The sequence below is a fragment of the Heterocephalus glaber genome, unplaced genomic scaffold (assembly GCF_053883595.1).
Source record: "Heterocephalus glaber isolate CG9 unplaced genomic scaffold, H.glaber_assembly_v1.0 deba00001463, whole genome shotgun sequence".
In the NCBI taxonomy this organism is placed as follows: domain Eukaryota; kingdom Metazoa; phylum Chordata; class Mammalia; order Rodentia; family Bathyergidae; genus Heterocephalus; species Heterocephalus glaber.
In genome coordinates this window covers 3858344-3870456 of record NW_028258310.1, presented here as the reverse complement: position 1 = coordinate 3870456, position 12113 = coordinate 3858344, and the positions used below count along the sequence as shown (strand labels likewise).

The 12113-nt window shown below is 38.1% G+C and overlaps 1 long non-coding RNA gene across 1 annotated transcript in view; it reads left to right on the top strand.

The window, feature by feature from the left end:
- The first annotated feature begins 2112 nt into the window (after positions 1-2112).
- Positions 2113-12113, top strand: part of LOC147826641 (uncharacterized) — a 100934-nt gene continuing 90933 nt past the window's right edge. Inside the window, exons 1-2 of the long non-coding RNA XR_015438813.1 lie at positions 2113-2278; positions 11058-11210. This is a non-coding gene — a long non-coding RNA (uncharacterized LOC147826641). The remainder of the gene's footprint in view (positions 2279-11057; positions 11211-12113) is intronic.

Below are 12113 nucleotides of genomic sequence, written 5' to 3'. Positions count from 1 at the left end.
CAAATACTTTTTTCTGTGCCAGAATTATTTGGGGTTAAACAAGCTATCTAAGTGATGTATTACAATTTATTAGAATGTATCCATTATTATGAACACATATAAGGCACTGGTAACAGTTACTGGCACACAGCATGTTCTCAAATAATTTTAGTAGCTATTATTATATTTTATTATTAACATGATTTTTTCTACCCCAGAACCTTACACATTTCAAAGAAGGAATCCAGGTCAATACCTATTTTGCCACACCAACAAAAGAAGAGTGATAAGGAAGGTACAAAACACAATTTAGGTTCACTGGTTAATCTTTATACAGCTAGCAGTTTGTGAGCACTATGTTTTTTTGGTAAGTTTTGTCCTAGATTTCTCACAAGAATTTGAGAAAGTAGGTGCTATTATTTTTAAGATGAGGAAATGAAGTTGAGAGATGTTAGTTTGTCCATGGTCCATGGTTGCAGTCTTACAGATGACAGAGCTGGAGCCCAAGCTCACAGCCACTCTTGGGAACTGCCTGCCTGCCTTGCCCTTGGAAGCTCGACCCTGGGCCTCAGCATCAGCCCACCTAGCATGGTTCCAGGGACATCATAGGCCCTCAACAGATTTGTGCTTAAATAGCTTAGTTCCTATGATGCATGTGGTAGTGTATTTATGATTTTGTGAGACATAATGACTTGTCAGAGCAGGTTTATAGAATGGTCACAATATGACTGCTATTGAGCCTTTCCCTTTACATGCATTCTCTCATTTACTTCCTATAATAAATTTACAGGAAAGGCATCATTATGGCAATGCTATAAATGCAGAATCTGAGCTTCAGAAGGGTAACAAACTATATTCAAGGTCACATATAAAGAACAGAGCCAGGATGGCACCCAGGGCTGTCTGAGGGCAGTGCTCTTCCAATTCCTCATGCTTCTTAATAGATTGGTTTCTGCTATCAAGGATCTTTGGGTGCCACTCTTATGTCCCCCCAAAATAGTTCAATTCTTGATACCCTGAAGGTATTAATAAATATTTGTCCATTCATTCAGCTCAACAGACTGTTTACACACATGCTCACATCTCTGCTTTTATCTATTGTATTCTGTACTTATCTCACTGCTAACCACATGGCATTCCTTTCCCATTATTCTTATATAACTCTTTCTGTTCTCCAACTTCAGACTCATAATTTATGGGTTATAGAAATGCTCCCCAGGGCACCCCAATCTAAAGCACTTCTTCTCTCCTGTTACATTTCAGGGCTCTTCTCTAAAACACTCAGTTTGCAATTATTGTTGAGTTTGGCTGGCAATTTTCCAAGTTTTGTAAGCTTTTTTTCCCTCTTCATGAGTTATAAACTCCTCCAGGGCTGGAACTATTTTATATAAAATTATGTTTAACATAGTCACCAAATTAGTGCTTTTTACATAGTGAGTTTTCAGTTTACTACAAAGACAGCTTTATTACCTGCCATTTTTCTGTATGAGGGGAAGATCATTTGGTCCATGCACTGTTCAGTTAACTGAGGTGCAAAATGAAATTTTCATTTCACAGGAGAACATATACAGTCAAAGTTAGACAGTGTATGTAAATATTACAAACATGTGCATTTAGAAGAAAACAAACCAAACTTGCAGAATATTTTAAAGGAAGATGTGATGACTACCACCTTGTCAGTTCATATTAATACTTTGTTATTTGGGGTAAGGGACGGGTAGTAATCACCCCCAAGATGTGAAAGTTGGTTCTAGATGCCAGCATTTACTCTGTCAACAATTGCAATGGACAATTCATTGTTGAATGGATCAAGAATGTGGAAAGTGTCCTGTTAATCTAAAGGGCAAAGATTATATTGGGAACAGAAAAACTTGGCCCATTGTGCCTTGTCCATTGCTGTAGTTTTTTTAGAAGTAGCCTTTGTACAAATCACTGTACCAAGGACTTTAAATTGGAAAAAATATAGAGATGAGTCATCTTGATCATAACTCAACCTCCGCACCATTATTCTACATGTATTATTTCTAGGACTGGTGCCATTTTCTTTGATCCATCTGTTCAGTTTCTCCAGGGATGCACCTCAGAACAAAAAGACAGCATGTTTTAAAAACGTTAAATTCATGCATTCTGCTAGTCACCCTCCAGCAGAGTCTACTGCTGACATCTTTTTTAGATCATTTCTATTCTTTTATTTGGAATCTCTTTTCTTTCTGACTTTCTACTCTTATCAAAAAAATCTCCCTGCTAGAAAGCAGTGATTGTGCTAATTGGCATCTTTACAGGAGGTGGAAGATCTTAGGTATGTATTTATTTTGTCTATTGGGATACATTAATTTATAACGCATCCAAGTCTGTTATATAAAGCTAGAGTAAATTTTTATGTACTGGAAAGCACAATTAGTTTAGTAAAAGAGATATTTTTTTGCATAAAGCACCTCTGTTTAAATATTACTGAAAAACCAATGCTGACTCAGAAGGATTAAACATCAATTCCAGATTTTGAAGCACCATATTTTTAAAAATGGTCTTTTCTTTGCAATGTGTCATCAAGTATATGTTTTAATGATTCATCTGCTTTCTTAGTTTAAATGGGAATGGTTCTATAGCACTGTTATCCTCCCAATTGTTCAATTTCACTAATACCAAAAAAGTGGAGGTGTGAGTATTCTATCATTTATGGATTATATTCATAATTGTCCCTGAAAGTGGTAGATGTGACCCATTGCCTTTCCCTTGTCCTACACTTTGCTTAGCTACTGAATTGCTTGTTGCCTAGTTTCTGCAAAGCTGCTCTGTTTCCAGGCTAATACGCAAGTAGATCTAGGCTTTGCAAAGTGTTTTCTTTATTTCCCAAAAGTCTTCTTATAATAGAGGTAGCTGATCTTTGCACTTCAAAAATCTTAGAATCAGTATTTATTAGAATTCCTCAATAGTAAAATACTTGTGTGTTATGCCTTTAAGAAAGCATCAAAAACACATAAGTCTATCTGATCAAATTTCCTTCTCCATAAGTCCAGTACTATTTGGGAGGGAAATAAAGAAAGACTGGCAAGACTCCAAATGATCTTTTGCGGAAAACATAGAAGTATCACTAGAGAAAGAATAGACGGCAGTTAGCTTTCTCCTGTTTTCTTTTGGCAAGCACCTTCCCCGCCCCCCAATTACTGTTATAATGTACCATTGCAATGCTATTATGCTAAATTGCTAGAAGGAAGCTGTTATGGTCATCCTGACTATGAAACTTCAGAGAAATGTACATTTCCTAAACATGAAACCCTTTCCTGTATTTTTCAGTTATAAAGGAATAAACGGTAAGAGTCACAAATACTTGAAAAGATATTTGAAATCATTATCAGACTGGTAAATCATTTCTCAGCAAAAAAGTGTAATTGTGATCATTGGCCTTGAGTAAGAAAGAAAAATCACAGAGAATGCCTTTCCATTGTGGCTGAATCAAGGAAGGCCAATGCTAGCAAGAGTTAACTGAACAGCATCCACTGATTTGAAGCACAGCCTCCTTCAACGTAGCTCCTTGCTTTTGCTTTGCCAGTGACTTCAGAGATATACCAGCTTTGGACAAAGATCAAGATTACACAAAGCTAAAGGGAGATATGAATCCTAATGTGACAAGATCTTCTTTAGAGATGTTAATAGTAAACACAATCAGAAATAGCACAGAAGGGGAACCAGGTCTTTGCCAATGTGTATCTCTATCTCCTTCAAGGCAACAGCTTTAACACTGAACATAGATACACAGCTTAAACCTTTCTTCCTCTTTTGTTGTCTTTTTTTTTTTTTTTTTTTTCAAAAAACTGGCAAAAGCCATACGGTTTTAGCCGTGTAAGGGAAACTCCTCTGTGGTTGCTTTGTGCTGATTTGCACTCCGTGAATTTGTGTGCATTACTGTGCATGGAAGGGGGGCATATTTACCTAGAAACATTAGAGAGAAAGAGTGCCAGGGGAATACATTTAAGAGGCAAAATAAAAATGACTTTGTCTTATTTTGAAGGAAAAAATATCCAAGGCATCTAAACCTACTGTTGGAATATTTTTAAAAAGAGACGAAAACATCAGCTGAATCACATTAGAAAATTACCACCTCAGTTAGCCCTGTTGAAAATCTACAGGTGTCTCCAGCTCTGGTGAAGCTTTGTCTTGCAGCCCCAAGAGCACATGTTTGATAGAGGGCCAAGGCTGGCGTTCCTAGCTCATACCCGCCCTGCAGCGTCTCGTCTTGGCTGCCCCAGGTTTCATTTCATCTCTCCACTCTTCTCCCTGACTCAGAAATGAAAAGAAACAGGAAACCCATCCCCATCGGGCTGGTGTGAGGCGGAGGGGGAGTGGAAGGTGCGGGGTGGGGGCTTTATGCTTCTGTCAGTCAGCACTAGAAAATGCCATTTATGTGGATCCACTGCACACGAAAAGGCAGAAAGAAAGGCCTGTGATGTGGCGCCGCCCTCCCCTGCTGCACTCTCGCTCATTACAGCTCTTTCTTTAAACTGCTGGGTAGACAGCTGGCAGCCAGTGCCTCAGAGGAGGCAGGAGTACAGGGGCATATAAATTACTGTTGCATTTTACAGCTAAGATAAACTCAAACTGCAGGGTTATAGCCTGAAATGACATGAGCGGAAGGCTCCAGCAGGCCTCTCAAAAGAGCAAGGAATAGAAAATGGATGGAGGGAGTTATTCAGGGAACATAGGATCATGGAGAAAGAAAAAAATCTAAACAAGTTGTATAAAATCTGCTGCTTTAGTGGGTCTTAAAGAGCTTATGTCAGCTTAATTCTATGTGGTAGCATAATGTAAATCTATGGGAAATGGGGCTTTAGGCATATCTCCTCTATTCCATTTCTGCAGATTGCCAAGCATGGCAATAAATGTCAAGTGATTATTTATTTGATCATTAGAAACTTCATTAGATTTTGATTTGATGCTCTACAGCTTCCCCCCATCACCTCCCACCACCAAAAAGAAAGCTCAGTTTTGAAATTCAATCCAGCTAGTTTGATTAAAAAAAACATTATGAAATAAAATCTAGCAAATACCAACATCTAGATGACAACATTTTGCATAAATATAGAATCTCCTCTCCAAGAAGTTTACAGCACTTTGCAAACATGATGAAAGATACATTTTGGCAACAGCAGAAAAAATTTTGGAAACCATTTTTGTATTTTGTTAGACTGAAGGCTGTTTCTGAGGCGAGATCAAACCCCTCTGGCTACAGACAGAGCCTCATTGTATATTCTTGGTTTAACAGCTTTAGCATATGATGTATTTGAACTTTTATTCAGCTTTTTTGGACTTGATTTATTTGCAGATTATATTACCTGAGAAAAAGAGGTTATGAGCCCTCAGTTGGCCTAGGTAATTTGGGACTCAGCAGTTAGTGCTAGGGTGTTTGTTTCTTCCTTGCTAAAAACCTAAAACCTGAGCCTGAAACCCTTCACAAGAAAAGGGTCATTTTGGTTCTGAGATGGTGACAAACATCTGTAATTCCAGCACTCTCGAGGCTGAAGCAGGAGAATTGCTAAATATGGAAGGGCAGCCTGAACTACATAGTGAAATGCTATCTAAAAAAAAAAGAAAAGAAAAGAAAAAAAAAAGCCAATAAAGCATATTACTATTGTCAGCAGCATCAGATGTACTGTTTACAGCTCCCTTTTCGTGCCTGTGTCAGTTTCTTCTGTGCCTTTCATACTACAGTTTTCCTAAGAATCATATATGGTAGGGGAAACAAAGAGAGGATGAGAGAAGGTTCTGAACTGGCTTTTTGCTCAAGGAACAGTACTTGCATGTCAACAGACCCACCAAATAGGAATTGGACTGACTTTCATAAAACCAGGGATTTAAGCACAGTGTGGGGTATGTATTATTGCCATGGAGCACAGTCAGCAAAGAAGCACAAAGGACAAGCTTTATCTTTGCCTGAAGCCCTCTTGGAACCTTCTGGGAGTGGACATTCTAAATCAAGAATCAAAACTTTTTCCCAGCACAACTGCAAATTGAAAATAGGCACTTGAACAACACAGGCAGAGAGGTGGAGGAAGAATGACTTTGAAATGCCTACAACCCACCCGAAGCCGCCCTAGGTCTTTCTATACACATGAAGAGAGTTCATCTACAGGAAAGGATATGTAGCACTTGGTAGAAAAAAATGACAGCTGACAAAAAGATCCATTAGATGCCTGAACTTGCCCCTTGCCAGCGTGGAGTATTTTCCTTTTCCTTTTTTCAAAGCATGAAGAAAGGGCAGACACTGTATTCTTATTTCAAGAAGCACCCTATGGCCATAGATTTTTTTCTTCTAGCACTTTTTAGTATCCTGCAATTGAAGCAAGTGTGTAAAAGTTAAAATTTTTTCATTATTCAAAGTGTTGCAAACCATTGAGGAAAACAAACTTGGGAACATATTATTGTGCTGTATAATTAGCGACAATGACATCTTGCGGGTCAGGAAGTCTTTCATCCTTTCACGGGAGCAGTCATTATTATAAACAAAACAAACAAGAACTTCAGAGCTAGATATCAGTCAGTAGAATTTGAGACTGTTAGTGATGAAGAACTCTGCATTACATGTATGTAATGTACTTGGTGTAATGAAAAATCAATAGTCTTCAAAAGTCTGGGGCCCAGTTTCAGAGGCAGTCCAGGCAGGGAAGTTGAATCCATCCACAGAGTTGTAGCTGAAAAAGAGAAATGGAAGCTCAGAGGCCTGAGGCTGTCCTCAATGAGGAATGTGCTGTCAGAAGAGGAGTTTCTTCTTTCCACAGGGACATTTGGAGGAGAGAAATACTATTGACAGAGATAGTTGGAGAGGGAATAAAATGAGTGAAGGCAAAGAGAAAGGAGAATGGTCTGGACCAGGAACTGAAAGTGTCCTTAGCTCATCACTGATTTTCTGTAAGAGGAGTAAACAATCCCAGTGAATCCAGCTATGAGAAAAGAAGGGTTTGGGAAGAAGATTTTGAAATCAAATTGAAGAGTATAAATTCAATAGGCGACATGACCAGAAGTGACTATGAGTTTGTACATAGGAGTAGCATGTCAAGAGATTATTATTCTTTTGCTGTAGGAGAGTGGAACAGGGATTGCGAGTCACTGAATCAGCTTCTTTTGGACACAGATTAACTGCTGCATGTGTGCATGTTATTCTGGGTGACTTTTTTGTAAACAAGTCGACACCTATAGCCAGTCTCTGAGAGTGAGAAATGTAAGCATCAAACTGCCAAAGCAGTTTCTTACTTCTAGACCTGGGCAGCAGTTCAGAGAGAGAAGGGGAAAAGCAGTCAGTGTAACGGCATAGGTTAAGAGTTTTTAGCGTAAGTAACCCTAGACAGACACAACAGCTATATGGGCAACCAACAAGAATGGAAGCATAATCTGTGTCTTGCCAGAGATGTAATGTTTGTACCGATTTGTCTTTGTGTGCACACTTTCCCTGTCTAACAAGAGGGACTGCTGCCCGATTTCAGGTGATGTCAGAACCAGAAAATCATTATGACACAAATGTTTTGTGTTCTGTGAAAGGTCACCAGGCCATTTGTTTATGTAAATAAAAAGCAAGTAGGCTTCATTGTCTTGGGCAAGTAGCCTAAATTACAAAGTATGTTTTGAATAACTTTTAAATAATTGCTTTATTGATTATAATTGTTGAAACTGATCAGTGGATACAAGGAAGGTCACTGTTCCATTCCCTTAACTATATATATGTTTGGAAATTAACATATATATCTTTAAAATATTTGCATGTAACTTATAAATATGTACATATACCTTAAAGACATACACATACACATAGATCTTTAATATGTAATGTATCATAATATGCATATATACTGAAATACATCTTTAGTCAAGTGGAAGAAATAATGATAGGGGAAAAAAGGGAGTGGTAATGGACCTTGGAGAGGCCCTAATTTGACAAGCTTCCTGGCTAAATGCCATGTGTTGAAAGGCCGAGTTGCATCATGAAGGCATGACACTAAAGCAGACTGCGTGGGAGAGAGGCTCCCTGCCTCATGGCCCTTGACCTAGTGTGTCCTGCTCGATGAAAGAAGTGTTGTGAATGCAAACCTCCTGCACTGTTTCATCCGTTAGAGCAGCACAGCCTCTCCAAGTAGCACAGAGCCTCTGCTGGACAGACTGCCTCTGCCTGTCTCCTGGTCACACAGCACTTGAACCAGACTTGGAGAGGTTATATACGGCAGCTTAGCTCTTTTTGCCCCATCCCTTTGTAAGACCTACACAAACACTATCACATTCTTACTAACATAGGTCTGCCTGGTCTACAAGAAAGTGACTGGAAATGGAATTCAAAGGATTTTTTTACTGACTCCAAATTGCTAGCTGCATCCATGGCCAGAGAACCAACCAGAGCAGAAGACATAACCTGATGTGGGTGTTCTTCACCCAATCATCATGACTAGCTCCACTGGCTCGCATTCCATCTCCAAAGTATTTAGAGTGACATTAAAGTTTCCTGAGTTGAAGCATCAGCTAAGAGGATTTATGGCCAAGGAACATTCCAGGAAAACCACATGAATGAAGGGAAAGAACCTGCACACCTTGCTTTTAAGACTTAGTTAAAAATCTGCCTTTCCTGGAGTTCTATATTACCAAGCTATAAACACAATGTCTTCTTTATCTTAACTTTCCTTTTATAGGCATAAATATTTTGTCAAAAATTATAATTTTTATTGAAACTTCTTAATTGTAAGTTCCTCATTGCTAAGGTATATGCTAAACAACTTTGAAAACACCATGGTCCATTATTAATGAGCACTAGTTCTTATAATAAGCCAGGCACTTTTACTTGAATGAATTCATAAACTCCACATAACTATATTTGCTATTAATATCCCCAATTACAGATGAGAAGGAAGTTATCATTGGGAATAGGCTTAACTGTTCAAAGTAACAGAATTTAAATCCAAGTAGTCTACCTTTAGAGCATACATTTTTAAGGATTATGTTTTCTGCCTGTTTAGAGCATGTGTACACAGCATGGCTTTAATAAATATTAATGAGAGACTAAATGGAAGGGGATTTGTCATAGAGTAGGGTCTAAACCAAGCACAGAGGTGGTGCTGTACTAGCACTGATAACAAGTGCCATTCTTGTGATAAAAAGTGGGTGGGAGTTAGAGGTAATATGAAAGTGATTTAATTTAATCATACTTTACTTTGGAGGTAAATAGATACAAGGGGAATTAGGAGAATTGGTAGGAACAGAGAGTGGTGCTGCATGCCTGTCATCTCAGAACTCTGGGAGGCTGAGGCAGAATAACAAATTTGAGTCCAGCCTAGGCACTTAGCATATTTCAAAAAAAATTTTTTAAAGGGCTGGGGCTATAGCTCAGCATGAAAGCCCTAGGTAAAATCCCTAGTACTTGGGAAAAAAAACTAATGATTGTAGGAAGGAAGAATCAGTGAAGAACAGAGCAGGGTAACAGCTGATCATGCATACAGATAAGGACATGGGGCTGAATGTTTGAGGGTGTTAAATTGGGCTTTTTTTGCAAACTAAGTGCCAGGAAAAAAAACAATGTGAGCAGAGAGTAAGGAAAATCTTACTAATCAGGTAAACCAATGTTATAGGAGTTGTACTTGGCTATAAAAAACACACTGCATAAATTTTTAAAATGGGAATTCTCATCATCAACTTATTGCTCTCAGTTACTCTTACCCCAGTATAACTTGGCTTTTAATAGATTAACAAGTGACAGCCCGAGGCTGATATGTGTAAAAAAGATTGACACGGATGCCACGTGGGTGAATTTGGTCTAAAGAACAGAAGTCAGCACCACCGGGCTCTGTGTCAAGATCATAAATATGCCAGGATAGAGATAAGTATGGTCTCTGAATCCATTTGGTGGGGGCACAGTTCCTGAAGATAGTTTCAGAAAATGAGGAAGAGGGCCAGGGATTTAGTGGCATCATGCCTGCCTTGCAAACCCAAGTCCAGAGTTGGATCCCTGGTACCAAATAAAGAAAAAAAGAAAATGAGGAAGACATATATTAGAATTGCAGGAAGCAAATGGAGTCCCCCAAATTGGGTATTATATGACCTAACCTACCTTATTCTCATGAGACCAGATGTGTGTAATAAAAATAAGTTTTTTTCAGGTATAATATTAATACTAGACAATGAAGTATACTGAGTACACTCAGACATTAACCCAAATTTAATTTTTTAACCTGAGACATTCAGGCTCTTACAAGCATAGATACAATACATTTGAAGTCCAAGGTGGGAATCAGGAACAAGGGTCAGCTATCCCAACACTTCTGGGATTTGTGTTTATAGCCTGAAACCCGGTTAGAGTATTTATCTTCCAGCTTATTTTCAGTTCACAATTTATTCATTCTCCCTATGGTTCTTCTGGCTCTTGAATACATGTCTCTTCAAACTTTCATTTCTTGGTTCTTTCAAGTATTAATTCTTCTGGGTTTGTTTAATTAGCATAATCTTTAACTGCTAGTAAAACTCAAATAAAGAGCATTTTCCCATATTTATAATTTAAGAAGCAGATTGTGTGTGTATACTTGTACTACAACAATTAGCCACCAGACATTCAGAAGATGAAAGTGATATATATATATATATATATATATATATATATATATCTAGATAGATAGATAGACAGATAGAGAGATAGATAGAGAGATGCACAGAAACTCCCAGGGAGACATACAGAGTGTTCATTGTAATCCCTGGATTCTTCTAGATAAGCTCCACAGGGAATGCTGTCTCTGATTAAATAAGCCATATGTGCAGAAATATTTTGCGGGGGAAGGAGGAAATGCCACTAGAAGAAGATCAATCCTGTTGGGGAGTGGGTACTGTATTTTAAAGATGGCTGTCATGCCACGTAGCACATCTACAGGAAGTGCTCTTGGAAAAGATATTGAGCAAAGTTAGGAACTAGGGTGTCATCCTAGGAATAAAAGTTGTAGCTTCTAAACTGCTCTTCTATCAAACTATGGTGAATTCAAGTGTGTTTTCTCATGTATTGTGTTCTTTTTTTGTTTAACATTCCAATAAAATCTGATATACTTACATGACTCACATAACAGAGAAGAAGAAAAGATACAAGAAACTCAACTTGACCTTGGACATCTCCACACAGACATAATCTCAATCTGCTTCAGGCAAGTTTCCTTACCTTCTCTCTACCACCACACTGCCCTTCCTCCCTAAAAGCAGTGCTACTGACAGACCAGCTCAAGGTAAGCACTATTTTATGTATATCCCTTTCAATTTTACTTTTAAAATGCTTTCCAATTTCACTTCTCCCACTGTCTACTTTTCACTGGACACATTCCTCTCCTCAGTCAATTTTTCTTGCCTCTTTGTGACCTCCTTCTAAGCCATTTGCTTTCAGTATTATATTTCTTAGAGTTGAACTTAAATCCAGTAAAAATAAATATATAATAATTTAAAATGTCTACACAGCATATGTTTTACTTAGCAAACGTCACCAACTCTTTTATTTTCATCCTCCTTTCCTCTTCCATTTCAACTATAAGCCCCATCTTGCAGCACTCTGATACATCATCTATTCTAATGTATTCCTTATGTTTTGCTCCATTGTGTCTTCATCCTTCCCTCTTTTGTCCAAATGTCAAGATTTTCACCATCCCACAGAACCAAATCAGTGTACTACATTCTCAGAAAGCAACTCTTACTCCTTCAGTGAGACCATCTGAGAAACGTCCTCCTTGTTCATTAAGCCTGATAAATGCAACTCTACTCTTATATTTTGGGATAAAATAATGCAATATTATTAGTACCTTTACTGTCTTTTAAATCCATATCTCTACAACCTAGCACAGAATAGCTTGCACATGATTGGTACCTTGTAAGTTTGAGCAACTAAATAGAGTAAATGTAGAGCCTACCTATGAAGTGTGGTTACTGAGTCCATACTTGTTGTTGACTAAGGAAAAATTGCCACTTTATTCAAACACCAAGGGAAATTCACATGTACATAAACATTATCTCCTCGAGGTAGTTTTTCACTTGCCCATTAGGATGAAGACATTGAACATTTCTCCAATACAGATCATTCATTTTGTTTTAGATTATAATGTGATTTTTATTCACACAGAGGAGCAGGATTCCCCCAAGGT